This window comes from Helianthus annuus, chromosome 14, assembly GCF_002127325.2.
Source record: "Helianthus annuus cultivar XRQ/B chromosome 14, HanXRQr2.0-SUNRISE, whole genome shotgun sequence".
In the NCBI taxonomy this organism is placed as follows: domain Eukaryota; kingdom Viridiplantae; phylum Streptophyta; class Magnoliopsida; order Asterales; family Asteraceae; genus Helianthus; species Helianthus annuus.
Window position 1 is genome coordinate 25,940,394 of NC_035446.2, and position 14,787 is coordinate 25,955,180.

Here is a 14,787-nt window from a genome sequence, read left to right on the forward strand (position 1 = left end):
TGTTGTAATATATAACGGGTGTTAGGGTATTCGGGGACCCTAACTGGCTCAGAAAAAGAAAACACTGTCAATGTCAATATTTTTATGTTCCGGGTAAAGTCTGGTCGTTCGGTTGGATATCAATCCGTTAAAGTGCTAAATTACACTTTTTTTAGTGACTTTAATGTATCCCTTTTGGAACACTTTTGATTCCCGACACTTAGGAAAATATTCTGACTGAAAAATTATATTTTCTGCATAATATTCGCGTGCTAAAAGCTGAATTATTGCTGAATTATACAAAATTCTGCACTTAAAGTGCGTTTCGGGTGCTTTTTAGTGCTTATTTTTGCTTCCGTAATGTATATATATCAACCCTTGTATGTACTCTTGGGTTTTAATGTATTTTTGTTATTGGACCTACACCTAGGCTCCAATTTTATTGTCTGACTGCTTTCTGCAGTTCCGTTGCCACAGTGTGTCTTACTGGTGAGTTTACTAGTATTTTTTTTGACGCAACGCTCTCGTTTATGCAATAAGCAGTATTTTGTAGTATACAACGTGCATGAATTCACTTGTTTAGTGTCTAATCAGTCAATGTTGACATTTAAGCACATAATTGTAATCATTAAATAGTAATTAACGTGTACGGAAGTTACCGGTTTTGTGCCAGTTGTCACAGTCTCCCCCCGTTAAAAGAATTTCATCCCGAAATTCAGGCTGAACTAGCTCTGGTAGGAGTCTTCTTGAACAGGTGGGGATACTTCTCTTTGAACTGGTCTTCACGTTCCCATGTGTACTCGGGTCCGTCTTTAGAGTTCCAACGTACTTTGACAAGGTTGACACTGCTTCTTCTTGTCTTGTTGACTTTCCAGTATGTAACCTTAACGGGTTGTTCGGTAAATCGGAGGGTGTCGTCTACATGCACTTCATCCGCAGGGATGATTACGTTCTCTTGTGTTGGACTCTTCTTGAGGTTGGATACGTGGAATGTGTCATGTACTCCATTTAGTTCTTCCGGTAATTCCAACTTATATGCTACGGTACCAATTCTCTCTAAGATCTTGAATGGTCCGATGTATCGTGGATTTAGCTTTCCACGTTTTCCGAATCTGACTACGCCCTTCCAAGGTGAGACTTTTAGCAAAACTTTGTCTCCTACCTCGAATTCTAATGGTTTACGTCTTCGATCAGCGTAGCTCTTCTGTCGATCTCGAGCTACCTTAATGCGCTCTCGGATCTGTGCAATCTTGTCGGTTGTCTCTTGCACAAGTTTAGGACTAACCATACGTTTGTCACCAGCGTCTGCCCAACATAAGGGCGGTCGGCACTTACGGCCATACAGAGCTTCGAACGGTGCGGCCTTTATGCTTGTATGATAACTGTTATTGTAGGAAAACTCAACTAAAGGTAGGTGAGTATCCCAGCTGCCGCCTAAGTCCATGACACATGCGCGAAGCATATCTTCTAATGTTTGTATGGTTCGTTCGCTCTGGCCGTCTGTTTGTGGATGGAATGCCGTGCTTAGATCTAATTGAGATCCAAAGGCTTCCTGAAAGGATCGCCAGATTCTTGAGACAAAGCGTCCATCTCTGTCTGAAATAATTGAAATAGGCACTCCATGACGTGTCACAATTTCTTTCAGGTATATTTCAGCAAGCTTTCCAGTGCTATCCTTCTCTCGGTTTGGTAGGAAATGCGCAGACTTTGTCAATCGATCAACTATTACCCATATCATATCGTGCCCTCTCGGGGTCCTGGGTAATTTTGTTATAAAGTCCATCGAGATTTGCTCCCCCTTCCACATGGGAATCTCCGGTTGTTGTAGTAAGCCAGAGGGTTTCTGATATTCAGCCTTAACCTTAGCACATGTTAGGCATTTACCAACATAAACAGCAACGTCGCTTTTGAGTCTTGGCCACCAATAGTATTCTTTTAAGTCTTGATACATCTTGTCCGACCCTGGATGGATCGAGTATCTTGACTTGTGCGCTTCATCCAGGATGACTTCTCGTAGGCCACCATAGAGCGGAACCCAAATACGCTTTTTAAAGTATAAGGCTCCCTCTTCATTTAGCGCCATGTACTTCAATGCACCCCGGAGGTATTCAGCTTTGCGGTTTTCCACCTTAAGGGCTTCTTGTTGTGCATCGCAAATACGTGAAGTGAGGTTCGTTCGAATAGTCATTTCCAATGCTCGAACCCTTAGGGTCTTAACCCTTTCTTTTCGACTTAATGCGTCCGCTACAAAGTTTGCCTTTCCAGGGTGGTACTTAATCTCACAGTCATAATCATCTAGCAGCTCGACCCATCGCCGATGTCGCATGTTCAGTTCCTTCTGATCAAGTATGTGTTGCAGGCTTTTGTGGTCTGTGAAAATTGTACATCGAGTACCATATAGATAATGTCGCCAGATCTTCAAGGCGAATACTACCGCACCCAGCTCCAAGTCGTGCGTGGTGTAGTTCCTTTCATGAAAATTCAATTGTCTCGAAGCGTAAGCGATGACCTTTTGGCGTTGCATGAGCACGCAACCCAAACCTTGTCGTGAAGCGTCGCAGTATACCACGAAGTCTTCTGTGCCTTCGGGTAGTGACAGTATTAGTGCATCGCATAGCTTGTTTTTGAGTAGCTGAAAAGCTTCTTCTTGTTTAACACCCCAGTCGTACTTCTTGTCTTTCTGCGTGAGGGTCGTTAGCGGCTGAGCTATTTTTAAGAAATTCTCGATGAATCGCCGGTAATAGCCCGCTAAGCCCAAAAATTGCCGAACTTCAGTCGGGGTTTTGGGAGCTTCCCAATTCTTTATGGCTTCAATCTTGGACGGGTCTACATGAATGCCCTTCTCATTCACCACGTGACCAAGAAATTGTACTTCGCGAATCCAGAATTCGCACTTTGAGAACTTTGCATACAGTTTCTCTTTCTTCAGTAGTTCCAGTATGGTTCTGAGGTGTTGTTCGTGCTCTTCTTTCGTCCGTGAGTAGATCAGGATATCATCGATAAATACAATCACGAATTTATCGAGATATGGTTTGCATACGCGGTTCATCAGATCCATAAAGACCGCTGGAGCTTCGTCAATCCGAATGGCATCACAAGAAACTCGTAATGCCCATAGCGTGTTCTGAATGCAGTCTTGGGTACGCTTTCTTCTTGTATCCTTAACTGATGATATCCAGATCGAAGATCGATCTTGGAATAGTAGCTTGATCCTTGCATTTGATCAAATAAGTCATCAATCCTCGGTAGTGGGTACCGATTCTTGATAGTGAGCTTGTTCAGTTCTCTGTAATCGATACACATTCGCAGAGTTCCATCCTTTTTCTTCACGAACAATCCTGGAGCTCCCCAGGGCGAGAAGCTTGGCCTTATGAATCATTTATCCAACAACTCCTGGAGTTGTGTAGATAATTCTTGCATCTCGGATGGTGCAAGTCGATAGGGTGCCTTGGCTACAGGAGCGGCTCCTGGAACCAAGTCTATACGGAATTCGACTTGTCGTTGCGGAGGTAATCCTGGCAGGTCTTCGGGAAAAACATCAGGAAATTCCTTCACCACAGGAATGTCTTCGAGTTTCGGCCCCTCAGCCTTCTTGTCTATAACATGTGCCAGGAAAGCGACACATCCTTTCCTTAAGCACTTCTGCGCCTTCATGCAACTGATGATTCGAAGAGGCGCGTCTCGTTTTTCTCCATGCACAATGAGAGTTTCATCATTCGCTAAAGGGACGCGAATGATTTTCTCATGGCAAATAACTTCAGCTTTGTTCTTGGACAACCAGTCCATTCCGACCACTACATCGAAGCTACTCAATTGGATAGGTAAGAGGTCGATGCTAAACCTTTGTTCGCCAAGTTCTAGTGTGCATCCTCTAACAACTTCGCTCGACTCAACAAGTTTACCATTGGCTAATTCTATGGAGTATGGAATATCCAATCTACTAGACTCTATCCCAAGCATACGTTTAAATTCCACAGACATGAAACTATAATCGACACCAGTGTCAAATAATACGGATGCAAAGTGATTGTTAACGAGAAACGTACCGGTGACCACGTTAGGGTCCTCGCGTGCGTCCCTTGCTCCAATCACAAATGCTCGAGCCTGAGCATTGTTTCTCTTCGGGCAGTCCTTCATGAAATGATCATTGCTTCCACAACTGAAGCATCCTTGGTTTCGCCCGGCTTCATTTCCAACCCGGTTACCATTTTCATTACCGTTCCCACTGTTGTTTCCAGCACCAGCGCGGTTTCCATTTCCGTTTCTGGTCTTCAGTGCGGTGACCCAATTTTCCACACTTTCGCACTTTGGAACGTGACAGGCTCCTTCGTGATGACGCTTGCACCGATTGCATTTGGGCAGGGTACCCAGGTATCCCTTAGCTGGAGCGTCGTTCATGGCTGTAAGCGATTTCGCCTCCTGAGGCGGGTTGGGACCACGCTTCTTGTTGGAACTCTTGTTGTTACGAGTTGCTTGATTCAAGTTTGCATGTTTCCTTTTCTTGTCACCGGACGACTCAGTATGCGTCTCGGTGTTTTCTGTCGGGTTCAGTGATAACTTCTGCATGCGAACACAGTCTTCAGTAAGGATGACAGCCAGAGTTACAGCCTCAGTGATTGTTTGGGGTTTGGCTGAAGTCACCATGCCGCGAAATTCCGGGGCCAGTCCCCAAATGTAGCGTTCAACGCGCTTGAATTCTGGAGTTACCATGTAAGGAATCACCCTAGACAAATCATGGAACCTTCGAGTATACCCCGTGATGTCAGCACCTACCATAGTCAAGTGCCAGAACTCCGTCTCCAACCTTTGGAGTTCCGCATGAGAGCAGTACTTTTCTCTCATTTTCTCTTTCAGTTCATCCCAAGTCATGTCGTACGCGGCTTCATCACCCAGCGTTTGAACTTGCAAATTCCACGATGTCAGTGCTTCATCGACAAACAGCCCAGTAGCAAAAGTGACTTGTTGATCCGCGGTACACTTGCTCATGCGGATTGTGGCTTCAGCCTTTTCTTCCAACGCACAAATGCTACTGCTCCTCCAGTGCCATCGTAGTTCATTGGTTTGCAGTCGAGGAACTGCTTAAATGTGCAGCCTGTAATCGATCCAACCAATTCACTTGTGAGCAATCGAAGAAATAATGAAACAAAGACCGTTCATAGATTTCTCCATGCTTAGCAAATTTTCTTAAGGTTACCTTGAGCTGCGTTTCCTCCAGACGAATCTCCATGTCCGTTACGTCTAGCATTGCTTGGTCCTCCACTGTCTTGAGTACGGTTCGCCTCGTACTGGGCGATAGCAGCAGAGATCCTTTCTTCTAGTAGAGCGTTCAGCTCTTCAGCAGTCTTTGGCAGTGGGGGAGGGGGAGGTTGATCACGAGCGTTCACAGCTCTTCTTGGTGCCATGTTCTGACAGAACATAACATAATAGGGTTAGACATTTGTTTGATATTGTCGTATGAGACAGTAGTATATATATGTATACTCAGGCATATACCACATAAGTGACATCAAACAATCCGCGCAATCAATTCATACAGCAACAAGCATGTATAATTAAGTAAACACCCTTCTTCATATTGGCGGTTCTTGTCTTTTTACCCAAGTCATTGACTCCAAAGAGTATACGTTTGACCTTTTTCCTGTACTAGGGGAATCTATACGTGACAAGACTTTCTGTGGTTTCTGTGCACCGAATTCCATAATTACGTATGCATCCATAATTACGTAACTCCTTGCACAGTCCGCACAGTTCGTTTCATCCTCGTATTTCTTCCTTCAGCTAGGTCATTGTTTTCAGGAAAAGTCATGTATACTAGTGGTATTCTGCATCTAGTACATGTATATGCTAATTATCACACATAATTGCAAGTAATTTCTCAGTTAAAGACAAGTGCTACTCCTATGCACCCTAAGTCTCGTAGTGTCTTTTCTAGACTCATGTAAACAGTTTCAGGCAGTGGATGTCGCGGAACGTTTTATGCAATGAAAACTTTTTGAAAAAAAATTGTTTTCATGATAGGATCCTAGAGATTGTAGACTAGACTCGAGAAGGAATCCTGGTTCACTACAATCGCAGCTCTGATACCAATCTGTCACACCCCTTTCTGCATCATCCGCATACCGGTGGCAGCTTCGAATAGGGCGGAAGCACGAGGTGTGATCATGAAAGGTTCTCATTGCATACGAAAGGTAAACATACTATATGCTCAAAATAACTTCAAACATTACATTACCGAAAACATAAGTCAAGTGTTTACAACACGCGGTAGCATATTGTCTTAAAAGTTACAACTTTTTAGTGCTTATTTTTGCTTCCGTAATGTATATATATCAACCCTTGTATGTACTCTTGGGTTTTAATGTATTTTTGTTATTGGACCTACACCTAGGCTCCAATTTTATTGTCTGACTGCTTTCTGCAGTTCCGTTGACACAGTGTGTCTTACCGGTGAGTTTACTAGTATTTTTTTTTGACGCGACGATCTCGTTTATGCAATAAGCAGTATTTTGTAGTATACAACGTGCATGAATTCACTTGTTTAGCATCTAATCAGTCAATGTTGACATTTAAGCACATAATTGTAATCATTAAATAGTAATTAACGTGTACGGAAGTTACCGGTTTTGTGCCAGTTGTCACACTTTATCTTTAGCCAGTTTTTACACAATTTCAGAGTTTATATGTGTGTTTATGGTTGATGAGATGCCTTATTCAGGCCTCAAAAGGGTAATATTTGTTTCAGAATGAGAAAACAAAAAGAAAATGAAAGAATAGAAACAACGTATTGAGATTCGAGTAAAAAATGCACAGGATTCAAGCCTACAATTTAATACAGTGACTTTTACATTTGTAGTGACACGTTTTTTAAGTTAATAAAGTCCTTTATTTAATTACTAATTCCATTCCACTCTATTTATACACCACTTGAGATTAGTAAGATTAATAATGTGGTATTAAAAATTTCTCTGGTAACCGTCCGTCATGTAACTTTATTTTTTGTTCGTTCTTGGTAAAATGTATAACTATATTATATTTTTAGCTAAACATATTATATTATATATTATCAATTTGTAATAGGTGCAGGCTTCACAATGTTGTAACATATGCTTTATCTTTATTTCATGTATTCATCACTTGTACAACATTTTTTTTCCTCTATTAGACCCTCACTATTAAAAAACTGATTTGTTTATATTAATAAGTTGCATGCATCCATTTATATACTATTAACTAGGTTATCACCCGGGTGCTACCCGGGTTGGAGAAAACTATTAAGATAAATATCAAGTGTACAAATAAAATAAAATACAAAGTCTCATGTTACATAAATTAGTGATACAGTGGATACACAATTTAAAGATAGTCGAGTCCATTTGAAGATGCATATCCTTCGAGTTACCAAAACCTTTCCCTTAGTAAATTGAGTTCCCTCTAGAAAAAAAAGAACCAAATTATAAGTGTTTAAGTATATAATATAAACTTTAGTGTCGATACTATATAATATAAACTTTGGTGTCGATACTAAGCTTGCCTAAGTAGTATTGCCTAGGTACTGTACCTTTTAAGTCAGTCTTGTACTTTGTCTCATATTTGTCGTCTTTTAAAATGTAAGGCATTTCATCTGTATATTAAGAGACCAAAAGATTTTGTAAACTATTTAAATAATATGTACATAAAAAATGCCAAAAAGCCACATGACTCACCCACAAAATTGACTGGTCAAAACTCGCAAGCAGCCACAATCGGTCATCTCAACTCCTGCACAAAAAGAACTTGTTTTGGACTTGATTTAGATCATGCCGATTCAGGTTAAACTAATGTTCACTAAAACTAATGGTATTACCGATTACACACCTTTGGTTATGTAAAAATATTAAAAACATTGCACAAACGGGCCGGTGGTCAGAGAACCGTGACTCCCACCGAGTATATGACTTCTGATGGATCCCCTCCCCATACCACAGTATTCTGTCACACCTGCAATTTTAGATTCTCAATCAATGAACAACTTGGTTTATGTTTAAATCTTTAACGGGTCAAATAAGAATTATGGCTAGAAAGCAAACATTTGATATATAAAATTTTGGGACATCCGTTGCGACCCGTAAAAAGTAGAAAAAAAAGCTGATTACCATGCTGGCGTTCGCCTTTTGCTCTTCAATTTTGTGGTATCACCAGTATACAAATCAGAATTCGAGTTCGAATCAGAATTCAAGTTCGAATCAGAATTCGAGTTCGAATCAGAATTCGAGTTCGAATCAGAATTCGAGTTCGAATCAGAATTCGAATTCATGTTCAAATTTCTATTTTTTAGTTTGACACATCATTTTGACCCTAACAAACTCTAACTTATGATTCATTATTTCGAACAGGTTCCAAACCTTCTTCATCATATGCAAATTCTTCTTGACGATGTTCGACTTTCTTATAAGTCTTTTATATGCATCTTCATATTATGGTCTTGATTTGTAGCAACTTTATTACCTACATTTATATATGTCACCATCTAAAAAATAGGAGAATACATATAACAATAATAATAAAAGAATAATATGTTGTATATTTGGTCTAGAACAAATAATTTTAAAGAAAGTAACAAACCTGGAACCCGAATTGGTAGTGGATTGTTGGTGGTATATGGGCATATACTTCAAGACCCGTGCTAAAGAGGAATACATCCTAGTAGCTTAATTCAGTTCCTTGATTAAAACCAAATATGAAGGAGTAGTTGATTCTGCAGTGCTTCCAGAAGTATATATTTGCGGCATACATAAGCATACATAGGATTATATACGCATACAAACTATACATAAAAAAATGTTAATCAAGAGTTCAGTAAAACATAAGCGGCCCAGGGGAATCATTTCTATTTCTTTTAAATAATACATCACCTGTAAAGAGGGAAAACATTGTCTATATACATGGAATGCTCCTTTCAAGTAGTTACTTTCCTTGCTTGTATAAGTAATATGATAACAATCGGTAGTGATATTGAGCAACCAGAAAAGAATCCTAAAAAAGTGGAACAAAATAACATTATACATATATGTCCCACACATTTTCTATACCAGCATATAAAGAAAACAATTAAATTTTTCGCAAACCTCATCAGAGCTCCCAATGTAAGAATCGTCCACAGTTTTCATATATGACATCGCTGCCCGTCTTAATGCAATCTGCATTGCACCAGACCATTTACTAAAGAATGTAAAATCTACCATTGAAGGATTCACCTCTTGACTTTTACCCGCTCCATTGGCATGATCATCGAAATATTTTGACTTCAAACCGGTCAAAATCCGATACCTAAAACCTTTGTCTGACTTATCAAACGGTAAAAGGACAATTTTAATCATCGAGTAATATTAAAGTTACCATTTCAAGAAAACTATTACTCTTCGAACACTATAATGTAGCCATTTTTTGTGTTGATTTTAGCGCTTTCAATTTGTGGCTTTCATTTCTTTAGATGCATCGATATATTAAATAATTCCATATAAATTAGAAGAAATTTTACTCATATAATTCAGTTACATCATGAACTGTAGTTAACATAAGACCTTCAAAATTCTTCAGCTAGGGCGCAATCATTCTATGTAAAAATGTTACAGAGTCGCATAATAAATGAAATTATATATATTCCTAGAAAACAATATAATAAAACTAAAAAAATAAGGGAAAGATCACTGATTTTGGGATAATTTTGACTTGTTTTTTATGTCGGCTTCCCTATGGCCAAGTTTAGGAGTGTCAGTAGTAAGAATAATACCTTTGAATCCATTGTTTCAGAACTTTTCACCATCAGAGCATACATTTCACGTCTCTTGTAAGCCTAAAAACAAATGCGAAACAATATAATATTTCACATTGAAATTAAAAAGTTGCTTGATGCAACAATGGAGTACGTGTGTGGGGCATGACTTTTCTTTAACGGGTTCTCATGGTCACCCAAAGGAAAGAAAAAAAGAACGGAGGTATAAAAATTGCTTACATATAATTGAAAGAATTGAACAACATCGCAACTGGAAGAAACCTCCTCTATTGTCCATGAGACATGAAAGATAACCCTTGAGAAAACAAAATAAAACTAAGGTAATCTCGACAGAATAACTTGTAGTAGTGAACTTATAATCAAATTTCGATATCATAATACTTGTGAAAATGGTAATGTTCTCGCTTAGGCATGTATACTTTAAAAAAAATGTATCCGTAACAGAAACAGAGAGAAGATTCGTAAACCTTTGATGAAGCAAGAAAACAAAACTAACCTTGAAAATAAAAAACAATACCCTAATCTGAGATGAAGTCCAAATTCAAAATGATTCATTAATTTTGGCACCTAACAAATAAAGAAAAAAATGAGACATTGAAATCAAACAACAAAAGAAACAAAATAATCAGATGTTAAACATCTCAACTGATGAAATTGAAAACTTCATATAGTAAGAAATCGTGTTGTCTGGAAAGAACTCATCTTTAAATGTGCTGAAACTTACCCTCATCCCTCATCTCTCTTCTTCTCAATCTGGTGACCTGAAACAAAAAAATTCTGACACACTTAATAAACCCTTAATTCAGAAAAAATTAAAAGCTAACTTAGTGTCACACCCCCAAAATCCACACGCGGAGTATCACCCCTTGGAGGCATGACTGACCAGGATCCTAACCACCAATCATATTGAACATGTAATATAATTAAGTATAGCGGAAGCATTTAGGCAAAACTCAAACACAAGTGTTAACGTATGAAATATTAGCATTAACGATCCTTTGCCCACAACGACCTGCTCCTCCCTGTGCAAGCTCCATAATGTACCTAAGGTCCTGCAAGGCATGCAGCAAATAATCAACAAACTAGTTGAGCGAGTTCACAGAAAGTAAGTTCAGTAATGGCGTAGTATAGCAAGCATTGCGTTTGTTTATCTAGTCATGCATCGTATTAGTTCGTTCATTGTTCATGTATAGTATTGATTCGTATCGCGGCCATTCCGGCATGTATGCGAAGATTGGGGAAAGTTCCCAAGTATTCTAGACTATGTATATTTGTATCGCGGCCACCCTGGCATGTGTGCGAAGTTTTAGTATATAGTTCGCGGCCTTTCCAAGGCATGTGTGCGAAGATCAGTCATAATATCGCAGCCAACCCCTGGCGTGTGTGCGAAGATCAGTTCAAGTAGGTATACTAGTCTAGCTGTATCTCATCATTTACCAACCTCACCCTGAGGACTATCTCATTAAGTTCCATTTACTAAGTATGCACGTATAATCATCCAATCCCATTCCCACCCTGGGAACCCCATGCCTTGGCTGTGTGAACTCACCTTGGGTTGCTCGGCAGATACACAAAGAGAAAGAGAGTTCTTGAACTAACAGTGGTCAACCACGTCCTAACAGGGTTACCACATAAGTCAGGTTTGGTTCAAGTATTGCACGAATGTATCACATAAGCTACCACGTTGCAAGCATGCAAGGATCATGGTAAACATGTACACGTAACATCAATCCGATAAACAATCCAAGTGTTCGGCCCAAACATAACCCGGCCCAAATAATATTCACCTAACCTATCAGCCCAATCAGATAAGTAGTCCAAATAACAGCAGTGTAAACAAGTCCAGTTATCCGGCCCATTTAGTTGGGCTCGTGTCAGTGTGTAAGTCCAATCATGTGCACGTGCATGGTCTCGACTCGCAACAGAGATTACGAGTCGCAACAAGGAAGATCTCAACAGATGCATATCCTTCGAGACTAGGTGGTCTCGAGTCAGGTCTCGAGTCGCAACGGGGTTACGAGTCGCAACGACTGGTCTCGGCTCGTCATGGTTTGGTTACGAGTCGCAACGGGACTCGTAACCATGGTCTCGGTTTGGCATGGTCTGGTTACGAGTCGAAATCATGACTCGCAACCGTGATTCCGGCTGATGCTGATGGGGTCTCGACTCGCAACTGGAGGTGCCGAGTCGTAACCGTGTGTGCTGTCAATTTTGTAACAAGTTTCCAAGTTTCATGCAATCATACATAATCAATTATCAGTTTCCAACTAACATCCCGTAATATCAGCAATTAGATCAAACAGTTTCGGAAACAGATCAAACACTGAAATTACCAGTTTCATGACAATCTTCAAACATGTTCATATGCTTAAACAAAACAGCCTAGATAACAATCAATCGGATCATCAAACAGCCTAAACCGAATCATGCAGAAACGTGTTGATTAACAATTTCATGACAGCCCATAACCATACACCAACCGGTTCGAATCAATCAATAAGTCGAGCATATAACGTAACCGTACATGTTATCCGATTAACAAACACCACTATTATAAGTACCCGCATCCAACATCAACAACCAATCAATTTTACTAACATACACCCTAGTTACATCACATAACAGAATGATAGCAATCATGGCATCACATATAATCGAACATGAATTCAAACAAACATACTAACCGGTTACAAGTAACGAGATGTGATCCGAACAAGAGGGTGATCGGATGGCCTTGTGCCGTCGGTTCCTAAACAAGCCGAGAGAGAGAGAGAGACGAGATAGAGGAGCTAGGGTTATGTGTGTGTATGATTTGCCAAAGTGTGTAAACAAAACCCTAAGGATGTGTGCATGTATATACGTATAAGAGAAGTGGGCCGAAACTCCCCACTTGGGCTACCTCATGGTCTCGAGTCCAACCATATGGACCGAGTGGGTTCTTGTAAAGGTTTTACTAATCGGTTCAATTAGTAACATATGAAATCACATTAAGTCACGTAACATGCAACATTCATTCAATCAATCAATATAATCACATAATCATGTAACACATAACATATCATGTATTCGTTCAAGTAACATAGTTCACGTGAGCATATAACGTTGCACAAGATAAGTCTAGAGTACGGGTTGTCACATTATCCCCAACTAATTGGAAATTTCGTCCCGAAATTTGGTATGCACTCACTGAGGAAGCTAGGTAAGTTCAATCGTTTACTGGTTTTTCCTGGGGTGTCACATCCTTCCCCCGTTGATCTGGAATTTCGTCCCGAAATTCCGAAGTAGTAGCTTCAGCCTCAGTAGTGGTAGCATTGGTTTCGAGTAACTGGGGGTACTTTTCTGTCATCCTGTCTTCGCGTTCCCAGGTGTACTCTGGGCCACGTTGGAGTTCCAACGAACTCGAACAAGAGGGATTCTCTTGTGTTTGAGGACCTTCACATCCTGGTCCGTGATTTCAACTGGTTTCCCGACGAACTGCAACCGCTCGTCGATAGTTCGATACCTGAAAGACATTGTGAACTGCCCCGAGTTCAGCTGGTAGGTTCAATCTATAGGCTATCCTGCCTGTACGTTCTATGATCCCGAATGGTCCCCGACCTGATATTCCAATGGCTTTCTACGCTTGTCCGCGTAGGCTTTCTGACGGTCGCGTGCTGCCGCCATGCGTTGTCGTATCTGTGCAATCTTTTCTGTGGCGTCCACTACAATCTCTGGACCCGTAATCTGACTATCCCCCACCTCTGCCCAACAAAGAGGTGACCGGCATCTACGCTCGTACAATGCCTCGAATGGAGCGGTTTGTATGCTGCTGTGCTCATGTTTAATCGTGAGTTGGATGGTTTGTGCATTGCTTGCCAAAGTTCTGACGTGAATCGTGCATCGCGATCCGAAATGATGGACGTGGGCACCCCGTGCCTCGAACAATCTTCTTTAAGATAGGTGTCTGCGAGAGTGGAGAACTTGTCCGTTTCCTTAATCGGTAGGAAGTGTGCAGACTTGGTGAGTCGATCCACGATCACCCATATGGTATCGTTCCCATGCTGGGATCGAGGTAGGCCTGTAACGAAATCCATGGAAATTTCTTCCCATTTCCACTGAGGTATCTTAAGCTGCTGAAGTAGGCCCTGTTAGTTTCTGGTATTCAACCTTGACTCTCACTCAGGTCAAGCATTTTCCGACGTATGTAGCGATGTGGGCCTTCATACTAGGCCACCAATAAGTAGTGCTGATGTCGTAGTACGTTCTATCCGACCCTGGATGTACTGAGTGGTAAGACTTGTGAGCTTCATCCATCACAAGTTCGCATAGACCGTCGTTAAGTGAGACCCAAATATGCCCCGTTACAGAGTAGGCGCCGTCTGCCTTCTGTCCTAATCGTTGTTGTGAGCCGCGTAAGGCATTCAGCCTTGACGTTTTCGGGCTTCCGTGCTTCTATCTGAGCAGTTCGTATCTGTGCTGGCAGGCTAGTCTGGATCGTAAGCTGTAGCGCTCGCACGCGCTGAGGTAGAGTGTCCTTCCGACTGAGGGCGTCCGCCACAACCTTGGCCTTGCCTGAATGGTACTTGATGGCGCATTCGTAGTCGCTAAGTAGTTCAACCCATCGTCGTTGACGCATGTTCCAATCCTTCTGCTCAAGAATATGCTCGAGACTCCTGTGATCGGTGTAAATGGTGCACCTGGTACCGTACAGGTAGTGTCGCCATATCTTAAGCGCAAAAACAACAGTTCCCAGCTCTAAATCGTGCGTCGTGTAGTTGCGTTCATGAATCTTAAGTTGACGTGTAGCGAAAGCGATAACCTTGTCGCGCTGAAAAGCAGTCCCCTGGGGCTCTCCCCAGCAATAGGTGACACCCTTCTGTGTCAGTAGCGTAAGTGGCTGAGCAATCTTCGAGAAATCCCTGCGTAAACCGTCCGTAGTACGTGATGCAGGCCAGTTTCTGGTTGAGTCTACCTTGGATGGATCGACACGGATTCCATCCTTGCTCACTACGTGGCCTAAGAAGTGGACTTCACGAATACTATGACGAACTCGTCTA

The 14,787-nt window shown here is 41.2% G+C and overlaps 1 long non-coding RNA gene across 1 annotated transcript; it reads right to left on the reverse strand.

Annotated features, from left to right (window-relative positions):
* Nucleotides 1–7,210: 7,210 nt before the first annotated feature.
* On the reverse strand, nucleotides 7,211–7,737 carry LOC110905389. The gene is made up of 3 exons (XR_002573073.2): nucleotides 7,683–7,737; nucleotides 7,538–7,600; nucleotides 7,211–7,410 (listed from the first exon to the last, which is right to left on the reverse strand). It is a non-coding gene; the product is annotated as an uncharacterized LOC110905389 (long non-coding RNA).
* Nucleotides 7,738–14,787: the final 7,050 nt, after the last annotated feature.